Raw genomic sequence first — 15336 nt, forward strand, 5'->3', positions numbered from 1 at the left:
GTAGTGAGGTCTTTCTGGAAGTGTACCTTCCCTTGTTTTGCAGTATTTGCCTTTTTGTTAGTCCCATAGTTATCAGCAATAACAAAAGCACTAGGAGGCTTTTGATTTTATGCAGAAAATGAAATGAAAAACTGAGAGAAAGTCACTCACTTTAAAAAAGAATGCAGAATAAAGATTAGGTATATAAACTGTCTTATAATTCCCAATGGATTATTTTTTATACTCAAATATATAGTGTTTTCCATAGGGCATTTTGTTGACTCTGACATTTTCAGTTTGTTTCTACAGCTATTTTTCAAGGGCCAATAAGGAAAATTAATAGAACTTAATTGAAAAATAAAACAGAATTAAGCCCAGAACATCTCAGTTAATGAGCAATAGAGATCATATTGATTTTATTTTATAAATAACATTAACCCTCAGTACCAATTAATGCAAGAGAGAATGTTTGTTTAAGTTATCCAAAGTTCATACATTTAGATTATTAATCTAAAAATATGATAAAAATATGATACTAGTATCCAGGAAGTTAGAGTTGATAAAAACCCTTTCCAGTCTGCACATTAAACTCCATGCTGAAATCTGAAACCTTGTTGCAACTAGAGAACTAAAAGAAAAATAAATTCTGACCAAAACCAGAACTGGCTTTCCTGTTGAAGAGCCCATTAAATTTTTCATATTAACATATCCATTCTAGAACATTTATGATTATGATCAAAAAGAGAAGAAAAAAACTGTTATAGTCAGCATTTGAAAAACAAGTTCCAGTGCAACAGCAAAATCACAACCAATCAATGTATGGATGACAGTTTGAAGTTTACCATGGAATATCCTACTCCAAAGACCACATAATATCCTACCAGTATAATGAAAATCATCCAATAGGTCAATTTGTAATCTTTATTATTACCCCAGAAGTCACTGTCTTTTGCTGCTTCTAAATATTTCATTTCTCTGAAAGACTTACGGCTTAATTGCTTGTTTGTAAGTGTTGAACATTTTTAAGGATGAGGCAAGATGTTCAATCACGTGACCATGAAAAATAAACAACCTTGGTTGTCCCTACTTTTGGATCCTCTGAACAGAACATTTTCAAGCTTCTGCTTTTCCTGGTTATTAAAATGTTTTACATCTAAGCAATGGATCAGAAATAAGATTGATATGATTCTTAAAACAATGTAAATATTCTGCAACAGATTAAATTAAACTTTATGGATAGCTTTAAAATATGGCCAATGAATGCTCAGAAATCCCAATACAAATTATCACATACTGGGACTAGCAAAGAAAATACTATATACACCAAAAGCAACACGTGAATATATAGAACAACACAACAAACATGTTGAAGCATGCATTGCATACTGAAAAGTTGGGTGTCACTATCTTTTGGTTGGAACAAGGGACATAAAGATGATCTGTTCACAAATACTGACTTCAAAAAGCTCAATAGGGGCGCCTGGGTGGCGCAGTCGGTTAAGCGTCCGACTTCAGCCAGGTCACGATCTCGCGGTCTGTGAGTTCGAGCCCCGCGTCAGGCTCTGGGCTGATGGCTCAGAGCCTGGAGCCTGTTTCCGATTCTGTGTCTCCCTCTCTCTCTGCCCCTCCCCCGTTCATGCTCTGTCTCTCTCTGTCCCCAAAATAAATGTTGAAAAAAAAATTAAAAAAAAAAAAAAAAGCTCAATAGAAAGATAATCACAATGGCAAATAGATATAATATGATGGCTAGTAAAACAGAAGCAATATTTAGTTTTAGTTAAGAATTTTTGTGGTCTAAGGAGTCAGATTGGCTATGGAAAGTAGTGACATATGAACTGATGAAAAACAAGTTTGCAATGAAAAAAGGAAAAGGAATTCTATCAAGGGAAAAGGAATGAACAAAGAAGAGGGCATGGAAGAGACAGTCTGTGGTTTGTGTGGCATAGGCATTAGGGATGGCTGGAAATGACTTCATTGGTAAACTGGGGCATGACTTCATGGAAAATGTATGAGTTCTGTGCCATATTAAATAACCTGGTAATAATTCTCTAGGATAATTTATATTCACAATGAATATAAAGCAGAAGAATTTCATAATAGTATCTATTTTTTCAAACATATTTGGGGGAGTCTAAGAAGTAATGTTAGAAAGTAGACAGATTGGTGGTGGAAAGCATTTAGGAATGTGGGAATTCAGACAAGCTAGACTATGGAAATGGCAGTGAAAAGAGTGTGATGCAAAAGTGGATAGAGTAACCAAAGATGGATGTGGCAAGGATAGTTGTCAAGAAGATTCTGAAGCTCCTCCTTAGGAAAACTAGGTGGATGGAAGCACCGATGCCCAGAGTAGGGAAGACAAAAGAAGAAAACAGAGAAAATATTTAGTTGGTAGCAGGAGGTGTGGACGCGGATATACAGCCAGAAGAAACAGCTATAGCCATGGGAGCATATGAAAGAAATAACTCTGTTAGATTTCATAATTATTTACCTAATATTGGAAGGAATATAGTATAGTAAAAAATCCATCATCCAAGAACTCTTACAGAAATACCTACAGGGAATACTTAAGTACAAATTTTTAGAAAACAAATTTTCAATATACATCAAGAATTTCTAGGAATTTCACTTCTAAAAACTTATCCTAAAGAATAACCAAAAATATGATCAGGACTTTACTTTAAAAAAGACCATCACAAATGATTCAATAGCTAAATCTCAGAAACCATGTAGATGGTCAACAAAAGGAATGGTTAAACTTTATATATATTAAAACATTATACCAGAGCTAAAAATCATGTTTTTAAAGGAATATTTTAAACCATGGAAAATCTTTATGATGATCAATGTGTGACATGATATAATTGATTCATTATATATTATTCAAGTCTAGAAAAATTGTTATAAAGTAGTAGAGTTATGGGTAATTTTCATTTCCTTTTTTACATTTTATATATTGACTACATCTTATACCCAAAACACAATTCCTTTCATGAATATGAAAACAATCTTTAAATAAATAGATATAAGTATATAGGTAGTTACACAATCAGAGAAGGAGGAAAAATAAAATAAATGCACTTGGAAGAAATGTGAAGATTCTGAAGGACAACCCAACAGGCCAAAAAAAAAAAAAAAACTGACCTGGGTCAGCAGCCAGATAGGGGTCTATTTTTTTTTCCTGAGACTTCTCAAATTTTAAAAAATGCACATTTTGTTGTGAATAAAGACACCTATTCCAATGTAGCTTAAAATAGGAAGAAAATTTGTTGGCCCTACCTACATACCTGAGGCAGTTATTTTATATTATATAATTACAAGTTGCCATTTTGAAATTGAAAAAAGAAAAAGAAAGAAAAAGGTGGATAAAGCCAAGACAATTAAAGCTACCACCCTCAGATTCCTGACTAAATCTGATATCCTCTCGTGGTAGTTAATCAACATGGATTGCAAGATTGGTGAATATTTGCTGACTATATATTGTCAAATTCCCATTTACTATTTGCTAAGTCAAATATCTCAGTGCCTAAATATCATAAAACGAAATGATCTGTAAAAATTTAACATTAAGATTTGTATAAAGTTTTCCCCTCCCCACCTTAAAAAAACAAACTGATTACTTTTATTATCAGTGGCGCCAGGCTACATTAGGAAGAACTGAGCCAATACAATGAAGAAAATGATTTATTTTTGATGTCAGGTTTCTTAGTTTTCATAGTCTCCTGTCCAAGAATACTTTTGATATTGTATCTCTTTTTGACATTTCATGTGCAGTTGCTTTCCCTCTTGAATTTTATTCTCATAATCCAACAAGTAACAAACTAATGATTTACATGTGTTATAAGAATGTAGAGACTAGTTAAAGAGGCAAGGTGTGAATATTAAATAATTGGAGGAATATGTAAAACAAAACTAACCAATCCTAGAAAAATGTTTCTTCTACAGAAGACATGCTCTATAAACATTTGTTGAAGAAATGAATGAAATACCATAATATGTGACACAAAAATAAGTATTGTATGCACTAAATTAGAGAAGAGAGGTAGAAGTAGAGGCTAAAGGAGTAATGGAAGGCACGTGCTTGGCAGGATTTGCAAAAGCAAGAAGTCATGCTAGGTAACAAAGCAGTGCTCAGTAAAGCTCAGAGACAGGTCATGGGAAGACTACCCAGAAGAGGGATTTATGAAGAAGAGCAGGAAAGGTGAACTCAAATAAATGAACTAGCTCTTCTTTAAAGGTAATCTAGACTGGGAAGCTAGGACTTTGGAGTTAGAAGTAGGCTTTTGGAAAGTCACTGGAAGTTCTTGAGCCATGGAATAAGATGCTAAAGGCAGCATTTGGAGGAGGTATATTGAATTGGATCCAAAAGAGGTGGAAGATTGAGAAGAGAGTGATTCCTTACCTAGGGCTGAGATGAGGACAGTGTGCCTAGGGTGGTGTCCATGTGAATAAAGACAAGGAAAAACACCTTTTCAAGCATGAGATGCTTGAAAAGAAGAATCAGCTGATTCATTTATGTATTTGGATATAAGGAATAAAGAAAAGACAATAGAGAAAATACTTCCAATTTTCAAGTGTGGTTTCCTAGAACAACGATAATTACTGAATGAAGAAGTTACATAAAGGGCATTGCAGCCTACTCATGAGTTCAGCGGTACCAGCAAAGTGAAAGCAGCAATATTTTACAAAATAAATCGGCAATTTAGAAGAAAACATCCAAAGTGCTATGTTGGGAAACTTAGACTTTCTTATGCTTACTTTATGCTTTAGCTTTTAAATTGTTTCAAATTGCATATGGTAGGTGGGGAGGAAGGGGGTCACATAATCTTCTCCAGTTTTAAGAGATGTTATAAACTCCAAGAGGAGCAAGTATGGCACAAGTTAACTGGGTTTGAGACATAATGAGTTGGGAGGAGAAAATGGATATTCAATTAGATCCAGCAGACCATTGACAATATCCTTCTGGGTATATGTCCTATATCATACATATAGGTCAGGGTTGAGAAGGTAAAAAGCATAGGCATTTTATTTTCAGAGATGATAACTCCACCATGCAAAAAGTATATATATATTTTTTATATTTCACTTCACTTTGACAATATCTATTCATGTGCTATATGGTTGGAATAATTATTGCATGGAGTTATTGCATGGAATATTGTGAAGAATTTTGTATTCTGGATTTTTTCTTTATGCTTTCTCAAGCAGTTCCTCATAATTCTATACTCTTCACCAAAAAAGTTAATAACTGCATAATCTTCCATTAACTTGTTGCATGGGGCTAGGGTCTGGCAGAAGAAAGGGCTACTGATGAGTAGAGGGTTTCTTGTTGGGTAACTGGTTGCATAGTTCTGTGAATATACTAAAATCCATTGAATTGTAAAAGAAAGCAAACAAAAAACTATATTGCTTTTCAAAAGTGATTTCCAAAGCTATGCTGAACGCTCTTTTCACCTTGTTCTCATGGAAAGCTGCCCCTTCCACAATGTCCCTTCATGGCTGTCTCCAAGGTGGCGCTTTTTTTTTATCCCATTACCTCTCATACCATTGGGACTGCAGAGTGTGTCTTCTTTTCTTCTCACTCCATTCTATTCTTTTCTCACTCTTTCCTAAAAACAAAAAAAGCAAACCAACAAGCAAAAAATAAGTCACCTTCACTTTCTTCAACACTAGTTCTGTTCTTACACTTTGTGATGTTTATTTACATCCACATAAATCCTTCTAATACCTTGGTCTCTTGGTTTTCTCATATAATGATTATGTTCTCAACTTTATCTCCTAATTATGCCCTAGACTTTGTCATATCAATAGTTGTTATTCATCCATAATCTCAAGTTCAAGCATCCCAGTCTTCAAACTGGACTGTCACCCTAATTCCCTCCAGAACCTATGATCCCAGTGATATTCAACCTCAGAGGAACAAAGAGCCTCCCTCCTTTTTCTGGCCCTTTATCACCCCTGCCTGCCATCCTCTTTTTTTTTTACTCAGTATAAATGCCATGTTTCCAGCATTATTAGAATCATAAAGCATTGTCTTAACCCTAATTCCTTTGTCTGTCTTCATCATGCCTATAATTTAATACTTTATAATCATGATATGAAGATTTTATTTAAATTTTATTTATTTTATATTAAAAATATATTTATTTAAATCATAAGTATTAATTATATGTATTTATATGTAGTTATATGTATATTATATATATATGTGTGTGTGTGTGTACATAAATATCCAAAATAGTAACAATCATTGAACCTAGACAGAAATTAAATGTGTTTTTATTGTACCATTCTTTCAACCTCCATTTTTTAGGTTAGAATTTTCTATAATAAAAAGTTGGTAAAAAGCTTATGACCCCCCCCTTGAAAAACCTTTTGATTAAACCCAGATGACAAAATTGTACCATAGTGACAATCACTTGGAAGACAGCCTGTATGAAACAGCCACAATTCAGAAAGTCGGACTATAAATGACTATTACAAAATAATGTATATGTTTATATAAACTTACAAACTAATTTATTTCTAAATATACCAAAATGCCCTTAAAGTTCTTGAGCCACTTTCTTTGCTTTGAAGAAGCAACCCATTAAGGAATATTCTAAACCAAAGACAACATTTTACCAGTTAGAAGTGGCTATCTGTCCCTTGGCGAATAGATCGGTGAGGTTTCATGTTCTGCAGATGGTGACACTTAATCCATGTGTTTGGTATCACATATACATCTTTTTAACCACACCCATAGACTGCATTTCCATTGTTGTAATCTTAGTCTATTGACAGCCCCAATTTTCACACTCACACGTACTTCCAGAAAACACAACTGATGAGCTAGTCTTAAATGTCCTGAAGGTTTCTTTGGGAGGGTTATTAGGATGGCATGCAAAACTTACACAGTATGAAAGACTACTGACACTGTGTTTGGCAGGTTCAGAGATTGAGTAACATTAGTTGTGAAACAGAAGTCATTTTTTGGTAGCATATTTACTTGGAAGCAAAGATATAACATTACCACATTACCTGAGTCAGAGACTCTTAACACCATTGCAAAACATAAAATGACAAAAGAGAACACTACATTCGTACAAGACATTTGTTTAAATTTCTTCAAGCACAAGCAGATATTTGATGTTTTATAAGAAAAATTTAATGTAGCTCCCAAAATATGTCTTTGTGATGCCAAAGTCATCAATTTAATTCCCAGACAGTTCTAGTTCTTGGGTCTTGGTGAGATCATACTAGGTGTCAACTCAAAGGGAATGGCATCAGATCTGATGCAATCAGAATGTTTGGAAGGTAGTGAACATGTAAACTATATGTATAATATACAATGTCAACCTTTCGCTAGGGCTTCCCCAGCACTCCTATCCATCCTGAAATGCCCATCATTTTGTTCCTCATGTCTCTATGATGCTTTCCTCTTTCCCTTGATAGAACACTGAACATGTATCAGTTCCTTCTGTCCACCAAGGTTATCCTAGAGCAGAACTGAGCTTTGAAAGCCCTCACTCTTCGCATAGAATCTGACTCATCACAGGCTCTCAGCAAATGCTTGGAGGAATGACTCTCAACCTGTTTTAACTAAAATCCACAGCCATAAATACATTTTGAGCACAACTCAGTAGAAACACACAGATGACTCTATAAATTGAAGCAAAACTTTCATGAAAAAATAGTCTACCTTACTATGTACAATGCATAGATATTTCCTAGTGTCATTGTTTCATTTTTTATAAGTATTGGCCAAGACTATTAAATTTATTTCAAACTTATTAACTATACTTTTACTTACTTTTTAAATATTTATTTATTTGTTTTGAGAGAGAGAGAGAGAGCGAGAGCATGTGTGTGCATGAGTAAGGGAGGAGCAGACAGAGAGGGAAGAGAGAGAATCCCAAGCAGGCTCACGCTCAGTGCAGAACCTAAGGCAAGGCTCGATCTCATGACTGTGAAATCATGACCTGAGCTGAAATCAAGAGTCAGACACTTAGCCAACTAAGCCACCCAGGCACCCCACTATAGTTTTTAATTATAGGTGTTACCCAGTCACTAATGATCAATTAATGGCTTCTTTAGGATTTCTATAATACAAAAATAGTCTTTCAAATATAGGTTTCCCTGGGATCTGTTATGCTTATTGCTTGTAGGTAAAATTTACCATGAATGCTCCATCAACTTCCTACCAACCTATTGGTGCCAAGCCACCTAAGAAGGCTTGGCAGTGTCAGGCCCTGCATTGTTTCTTCTACTCTTCCCTCTACAGTTACCTATGTTTGGTCCCTTGTATTTGCTTGCTGCAGATCCCTTATGCTTTCAGTCTTTGAGCAAATTTTAAAGAAGAAAATGAACAAAAACTTTGGCTTCACCATTCAGTGGATCTGGAAACTGTCACCCAGTTAGACCCCAGATTAAAAGGCCCAGCCTCATCATTCCTATGTCCTCAGTTCCCACATAGCAATTTGTTGCAAATGTCCATACAGTCCTGTCTCAGCACCTCCCTCGATCCTCTGTTCTTCTTTAGATCTTGGATCCATCCTGGGTCCCAGCCCTCCTGTTACTTAATGCTCAGTATGTTACTAAATGCTCAGTATGTTTCAGGCATTGTACTGCACTGCCAATGGAGTGGAGAACAAGACCCTCTTGCAATGGTTTTATTCATGGTATCCAGCTACAGGTCAGAATATGGACTTCCTGGGGCTGACTGCCACTCAGGCTAGCTTCCCACGTAGACTGCTTCCTAGGATCCTGAGAAGCCACCTTCAACTCCATCTGACCACTTTGTGTTGGCCTTGCCTGACTAATCCCTTTGTGCACTATTGTCTCAGAAAACCCAACTGTGCTTTCCCCGGGCTCTGCCCATACAAAGCCCCAAGTGTGGATGCAGCCCCTTCCCAATGTTATCCTACTCCCACCAAATTTGTTTTTCAGGATCTCAAGCCAAATGCACAGTCCCAAGACCAAAAGATGAGTGATGAAATATCTGTATCATCAGAAAAACAAGGGAAGTAGAGATTTCTAAAGGAGTCCATGGGCCACATGTCTTTCTCCAAGAGAAACTGTGGTTCAAATACCCTGCTTAGGGCAATATCATGAAGCCAAGCCTCTCTGACTTTAGTTTTCTTATTTTGACTTTGGTGGAAAGGCACACAGCAGAATGAGCATAAACTCTGGATCTAGATTGCTTGGCCTGGATCCCACTCTTCCACTTGCTCATTCTATGATGTTGAGCACATTACTCATCCCTCTATGCCTCAGTTTCCTTATCTGTGAAAGGGGGAACAATGGTGACTACCTCACGGGTTGTTATCAAGATAAGTGAGTTAAAGAGCTAAAGGGCTTAGAACATCACCTAGGCAGGAGAGCAAGTGAGAACAGATCATAGAAAGCTCAAAATTAAAAACATCTCAGAGGCCATTTCACATATGAGGATATGGAGGGAATAAACAAGACCAGAACTCACCTCACAAAGAAAACTGAGAAACATTAGGAGTGTTTAATCCTTTTATAGCTGTGATTTTTCCTTCACTGTCTTTTGTGTACTTTGGAAGCATTTACTAGGTGGGATATTCATTTAATCTGGCCAGCAAGGGACAAGGGAGAAGAAAATAAAAATATGCTAGAGGTGCAGGAAGGAGAACCCTGTACTGGCTGCCTGTGTACCCTTCCTCATCACAGAGAAGCTGAGGTATGTTTAGATGACCCTGTGCCCCTTTCTGCTGTTTCATCTAAAACATGTTTTGTAAGGGAGAAGGAGAAAACTAATATTAATTGACCACTTCTTATTGGTTATTGATCAAAATCTTCAAAGTAAGCCTATAAGAGAAATACTAGTCTCATTTTACAGATGAAGAAACTGAGGTTCACAGGATTATAAAACTTGCCCAATATCAGCTTGCTATTTAGGGTGAAGTTGGGAATCAAACCCATCAAAGTCATCTTTGCTGACTCCAAAGATTTTATCTTCCACAGCCTTGTCCTTTACAAAGTGAGCTTGTGTTTTCCCCCTTAACACACCCTGCCATTCCATCTAAGACAATTTCAAAGGCATCAGGGCACCATCTCTCACTCATTCGAGCAATTTAAGTTTATGATTTATCTTGTTAATAAGAAAAGGAGCAATAAGAAATTTTTCCATATTTTTGCAATTATTTTTTACTCCATGAGTCATTTTTGAAAAGCTTATATACTGTCACATCTGGAAACTCTTAAAGATTTGGGAAAATCTAGCTGATGAAAGTAGGTTTTATGTTTAGGAATGAGCTCCTACTTATTCTGTGAAATGATTCCTCAGTATTATAAGAGAATTTTCTAGAAGGCAACCTTTAAACAGAAGGCTTACACAGTGCATTTGAAATATGATTCAACTTCCCAAAATCTGATTTCCTCACATGGCTCTCCAATGGTATCTCCTAATTCTCCTAACTCATCTGATCAGCAATCTGTACTAACTAGCAGAAATTGAGTCTTTCAATTTTCTTTTTTTTTTAATTTTTTTAACGTTTATGTATTTTTGAGACAGAGAGAGACAGAGCATGAATGGGGGAGGAGCAGAGAGAGAGGGAGACACAGAATCGGAAGCAGGCTCCAGGCTCTGGGCCATCAGCCCAGAGCCTGACGCGGGGCTTGAACTCACAGACCGTGAGATCGTGACCTGAGCTGAAGTCGGATGCTTAACCGACTGAGCCACCCAGGCGCCCCGAGTCTTTCAATTTTCAAGGCCAGGATGGAGCTAGAAAATTACAGGCATTGGTGTTTCTGCCCAGGTACTACCAATTTAACCACCTTATTCTGAAGCAATGCCCTGAAAGTGCAGGGCCCTTGAGCATTCAGCTGTACCTTCTATCATGAATTTAGCCTGGTCACAGATGTAAGCCCCAACAGAACCATTAGGATGGATGCCACAAGTGCAAATGAGGTGGTGGGGCTGAAGGTCAAATCCAAGTTCCTCCTCCTGGGCTTTGAACCTCTGATACCATCAATCCAGCTTGTAGAGAATCTTTATTTTATGTATTTGTCACCATATCCCCACAATATCCACAACTTTGGAAGAATGAGCTTATGTTACAAGTCACAGGACTTTTGTTTTCCACTCCATTTCTGCTGTGCCCATGTGGGATGACATCCTCATGCCTTCCACATAGCTCCATCTTTCTGGTCAGCGTCAGCCCAGCCTCTGTTGTGAAGATACTGCTAAGCGCCTGATGAGACTGAGCCTGAGTACCCACAATGGTTACCCTGGATTGGTGATGGAGCTGATCACACATCACTCTCCTCAACCTTCCTCCCTCTGAGATTCAACTCTCCATGCCCCATACCTCTTCATGTGAACAGCTTCTCAAATGAGACATGACTGAGAGGACAAGTGTGAACCTAAGGTTGAATGAAGGCAAGGAAGAGTTTGAGAACCAGTTAGACAGCTTTTGCAATGAGACCATGGCTGCAGGACACTGGAGCACATTAGGGACAGGGATGGCTGAGGATAATGCTTATGGATTTCCAGACGTATCTTGGGGTCAGGATATGAGGATCCCTGCCCCACTCCCAGCCAGGTCTGAACTCTTCTCCCTCAGTGAACTCATAGTAGGAGAAGTTACCAGAACCAGGCTCCTTCCCCTCTAGCTCTGGGGAAGAAGACTGGAAAGAAACCATAAGGAGGAGGTATTGGCACATTGAGTATAACCACACAAGTGAGAGCAGCTTTGTTCCCAAAAAACATTAACAGCTGTTGCTTATGAATAAGAATAGCTCTACTCAGTCTCTACAAGTCAATGATAGCAATGGATGCTGACCACTGGCTGGAATTATTCTACATACATGTTGTCATGGTCATGAAATGGCCTGAACTCCTGAACACAGCAGGCTGCGTGGATGTACATCCTAACCTCTTCACCTAGTTTCTTCATCCATACAATGAGACCTACATCACATTTAACTATTATTCAATTAGCTAATAATAGAAAGCACTGAAAACAATGGCACATCAAAATTGCTCAGAAAATGTTACTTCTCATTTTTCTCTTATTTTGTCATCTTACTGACAAAGAAGCTGAGGCTCAGAGAGGTTAATTAATTTGTCTAAGATCATACAGCTAATCAGAGCGGGAGTGAGGATTCTAAGCCAGGCTTGTGTGTCCCATTGCTTACACTATTAACTTTCTTTTATCTTCTTACTCCATGGAACCCATGCATGTTCTTTGTCCACTTCCTTGTCTCTTTGCAAGAAAGAACAAGCAGTAGTTTACCTTCATTTGAACCCAGGTCAGTTCTGTCCTACAGCTTGCTTGTGATCACAGCTTGGCAGCTGCTTTTTCAAGTTAATGAAAAGGGAGGATATTATTCATGTCAGGCACCTGAGTCCAGGGTGGAGACAGGATGACTCAGGTTAGAATTTCAGCCCCCACCCTATTATTGCACATTAATAGAAAGAATTTAAATTACCACCCCAGGAGATTAAAAGTGGAGAAAGCCGACTAGAGTAAATTTTGAAATGATTTTTTCCCCTTTGTACTAGAACTTGGCTTATATGTAAACTCCCTCTTTCAGAAAAGTCATCTTTGGGGATGATCAGAAGTGTGGCTGATCAGGTTCAGTCAAACGTGCCAGAGGAAAACCTGCCTGAAAGGTATAAAATGCCCCAGGTTGAGCCTGGTCTGGCACAGAAACTACCCAAGTGTGAGGGCAAATAATTTGCCATTCTGAATGTTGTCATCTCTTATGTTCTCAAGTATAATGTATTAATAGAAAATTTGGAGTATAATAAGGCCAACAGATTAGGATGTGATTGCCCTTGAAAAGATAGCTTGTTTTTCACAGATCTCCAGAGGAGGGGCATGCCACATCATGCAGGGACACATGGGAAAGCATCACAGTGGTTCAGGAGGTGCAGGAAGCCAGGGGGAAACATGTTATTGTAGCTTCTGAAGGAAGGAACAGGTAAGGCAGGGTAAGCAGATTTTTTATTAGCTGGCTTGAATCATTTCAACAGGGTCTGAGACACAGAGCCATCCCTGGTTGTTTGGCACCTGGTCCTGGAATTAGTAGAGCAGGTACAGAGTGACCTAGAGTGCTAGAGCCTGATAAAGCAGGTAAATTGGAGTGGGCTCTGGATTGGTCACAGAGTGACCTAGAGTGCTAGAGCCTGATAAAGCAGGTAAATTGGAGTGGGCTCTGGATTGGTTGCACTTTCCAGGTGCACTCCTGGGGTTACTATCCTTAGGAATTGACTAGCCCTTAAAGGGACAGTCTCTCCAGGGTCAACAAGGCTCCAGAGAGCAAAGCAAATACAGATGATAAAAGAACATGGTTAATAAACTCTGGCATTCAAATAGAGTCTCCTAGGTAAATGCTGCTTAGACAGAAATCATGAGGTTGTAGTCTGTTGAAAGTAAACAGCCTCTTCAGGAAAAGGCAAAGTCTAGATGAGGCACATTCCCTCTGGATACATGGCATCTTATATATGGAGGAAGGCATCACAGATCCCAGAATATTCACTCTGGAAGGACCCTCTTATCAAGTCCCATGTGACATGGATGCACTGAACATAGAAATAGCCAGAACATGCTTAATATGTTGCAGATATCTTTTCTGGAAGGGCAGTTCATATAATGTTTGCTATTCCACTCAGCATTTCTTTTGCTAAAGATAGAGAAAGGAAGACAGCAAGCACGAGTCCCTATACTGTGGACCATACATACATTGGTCATGGCTGCATTGAGAACAGAAATTAACAATAATTAACATGGGAATGCAAGCTGGTACAGCCACTCTGGAAAACAGTATGGAAGTTCCTCAAAAAACTACAAATAGAACTACCCTATGACCCAGCAATTGCACTACTAGGCATTTGTCCACGAGATAGAGGTGTGCTGTTTCAAAGGGACACAGGGACACACACACACCCATGTTTATAGCAGCATTATCTACAATACCCAAAGTATGGAAAGAGCTCAAATGTCCATTGATGGATGAATGGATAAAGAACATGTGGGCAGGAGGACTGTGGAAGACGGCGGCAAAGGAGGATGCTGGTCTCACCACGTCCTGCTGATCAGTTAGATTCCACCCACATCTGCCTAAATAACCCAAAAAACTGCCAGAAGACTAGCAGAATGGAATCTCTGGAGCCAAGCATAGACAAGAGGCACACAGAAGAGGGTAGGAAGGGTGGAGAGGCAGTGCACGCTATATGGACTGGCAGGAGGGAGCTGGGGCAGTGGAGGGGCAGCCCCACTGGCAAGGCAGAACCCCTGAGTCTGGCTTGCAAAGCAGAGGGCCAGACTGTGTGAGTTCTGACAGCCAACAGGACTTATTATCTGGAATGCTATAAGTCAACAATTCTGCTCAGAGATGGGAGGGCTAGAGGACAACGGGAGGGAGAGTTGTTGAGCCCCAGAGGACAAGGCTCAGATCGGTGGGGAACAAAGGCACTGGCCAGTACCATCTCCCTTGCCCATCCCCCAGCCAAAACCCAAAGGGAACCAGTTCCCAACACTCAACTTGCTTGCACCGCGCAAACACCCAACACTGTGCTTCTGTGGATCCATCCCTCCAACAGGTCTGCCTCCCTCCCAGTGCCACAGGGCCCCTCCCAAAGCAGATGACTGAAGGGAAAGCAAGCTGAGTATGCCCCTCCCACCAGTGAGCACCTTGCGGATCCACCCTGGCTAATAAACCAGATCCCATTGAAGCAACACCACAAGCCTGGCAGTGTGCAAGCAGCCCAGACAGGGGCCACACCACTCCACAGTGAGTCCTGCACCTGGGAGAGGGGAAGATAAGGTACACACCAGTCTGACTGTGGCACCAGCGGTGGGCTGGGGGCAGACATCAGGTCTGACTGCCCTGCCCACCAATGCAAGTTACTCCAGACAGCACAGAGGAAGAGCCCTGCAGTTCTGCCCCACTCCAGGGACTATCCAAAATGATGAAACGGAAGAATTCTCCTCAAAAGAAACTCCAGGAAGTAGTGATAGCTAATGAACTGATCAAAAATGATTTAAGCAATATAACAGAAAATGATTTAAAATAATAGTCATAAAATTAATCTCTGGGCTTGAAAAAAGTATACAAGATGGGAGATAATCTATTGCTACAGAGATCAAGGGACTAAGAAACATTCCAGAGGAGCTAAAAAATGCTGTAAATGAGCTGCAAAATAAAATGGAGGCGACCACAGCTAGGACTGAAGACGCAGAGGAGAGAATAGGTGAATTAGAAGATAAAATTATGGAAAAAGAGGAAGCTGAGAAAAAGAGAGATAAAAAAATCCAGAAGTATGAGGGGAGAAATAGAGAACTGAGTGATGCAATGAAACATAATAATATATGCATAATTGGGATTCCAGAGGAAGAAGAGAGAGAA

General features: G+C 39.0%; 1 long non-coding RNA gene across 1 annotated transcript in view; it reads right to left on the reverse strand.

Moving 5' to 3' along the window:
- Positions 1-5092: 5092 nt before the first annotated feature.
- Positions 5093-15336, reverse strand: part of LOC123385320 — a 38672-nt gene continuing 28428 nt past the window's right edge. Inside the window, exon 3 of the long non-coding RNA XR_006597628.1 lies at positions 5093-5585. This is a non-coding gene — a long non-coding RNA (uncharacterized LOC123385320). The remainder of the gene's footprint in view (positions 5586-15336) is intronic.

The sequence above is a fragment of the Felis catus genome, chromosome B2, assembly GCF_018350175.1.
Source record: "Felis catus isolate Fca126 chromosome B2, F.catus_Fca126_mat1.0, whole genome shotgun sequence".
In the NCBI taxonomy this organism is placed as follows: domain Eukaryota; kingdom Metazoa; phylum Chordata; class Mammalia; order Carnivora; family Felidae; genus Felis; species Felis catus.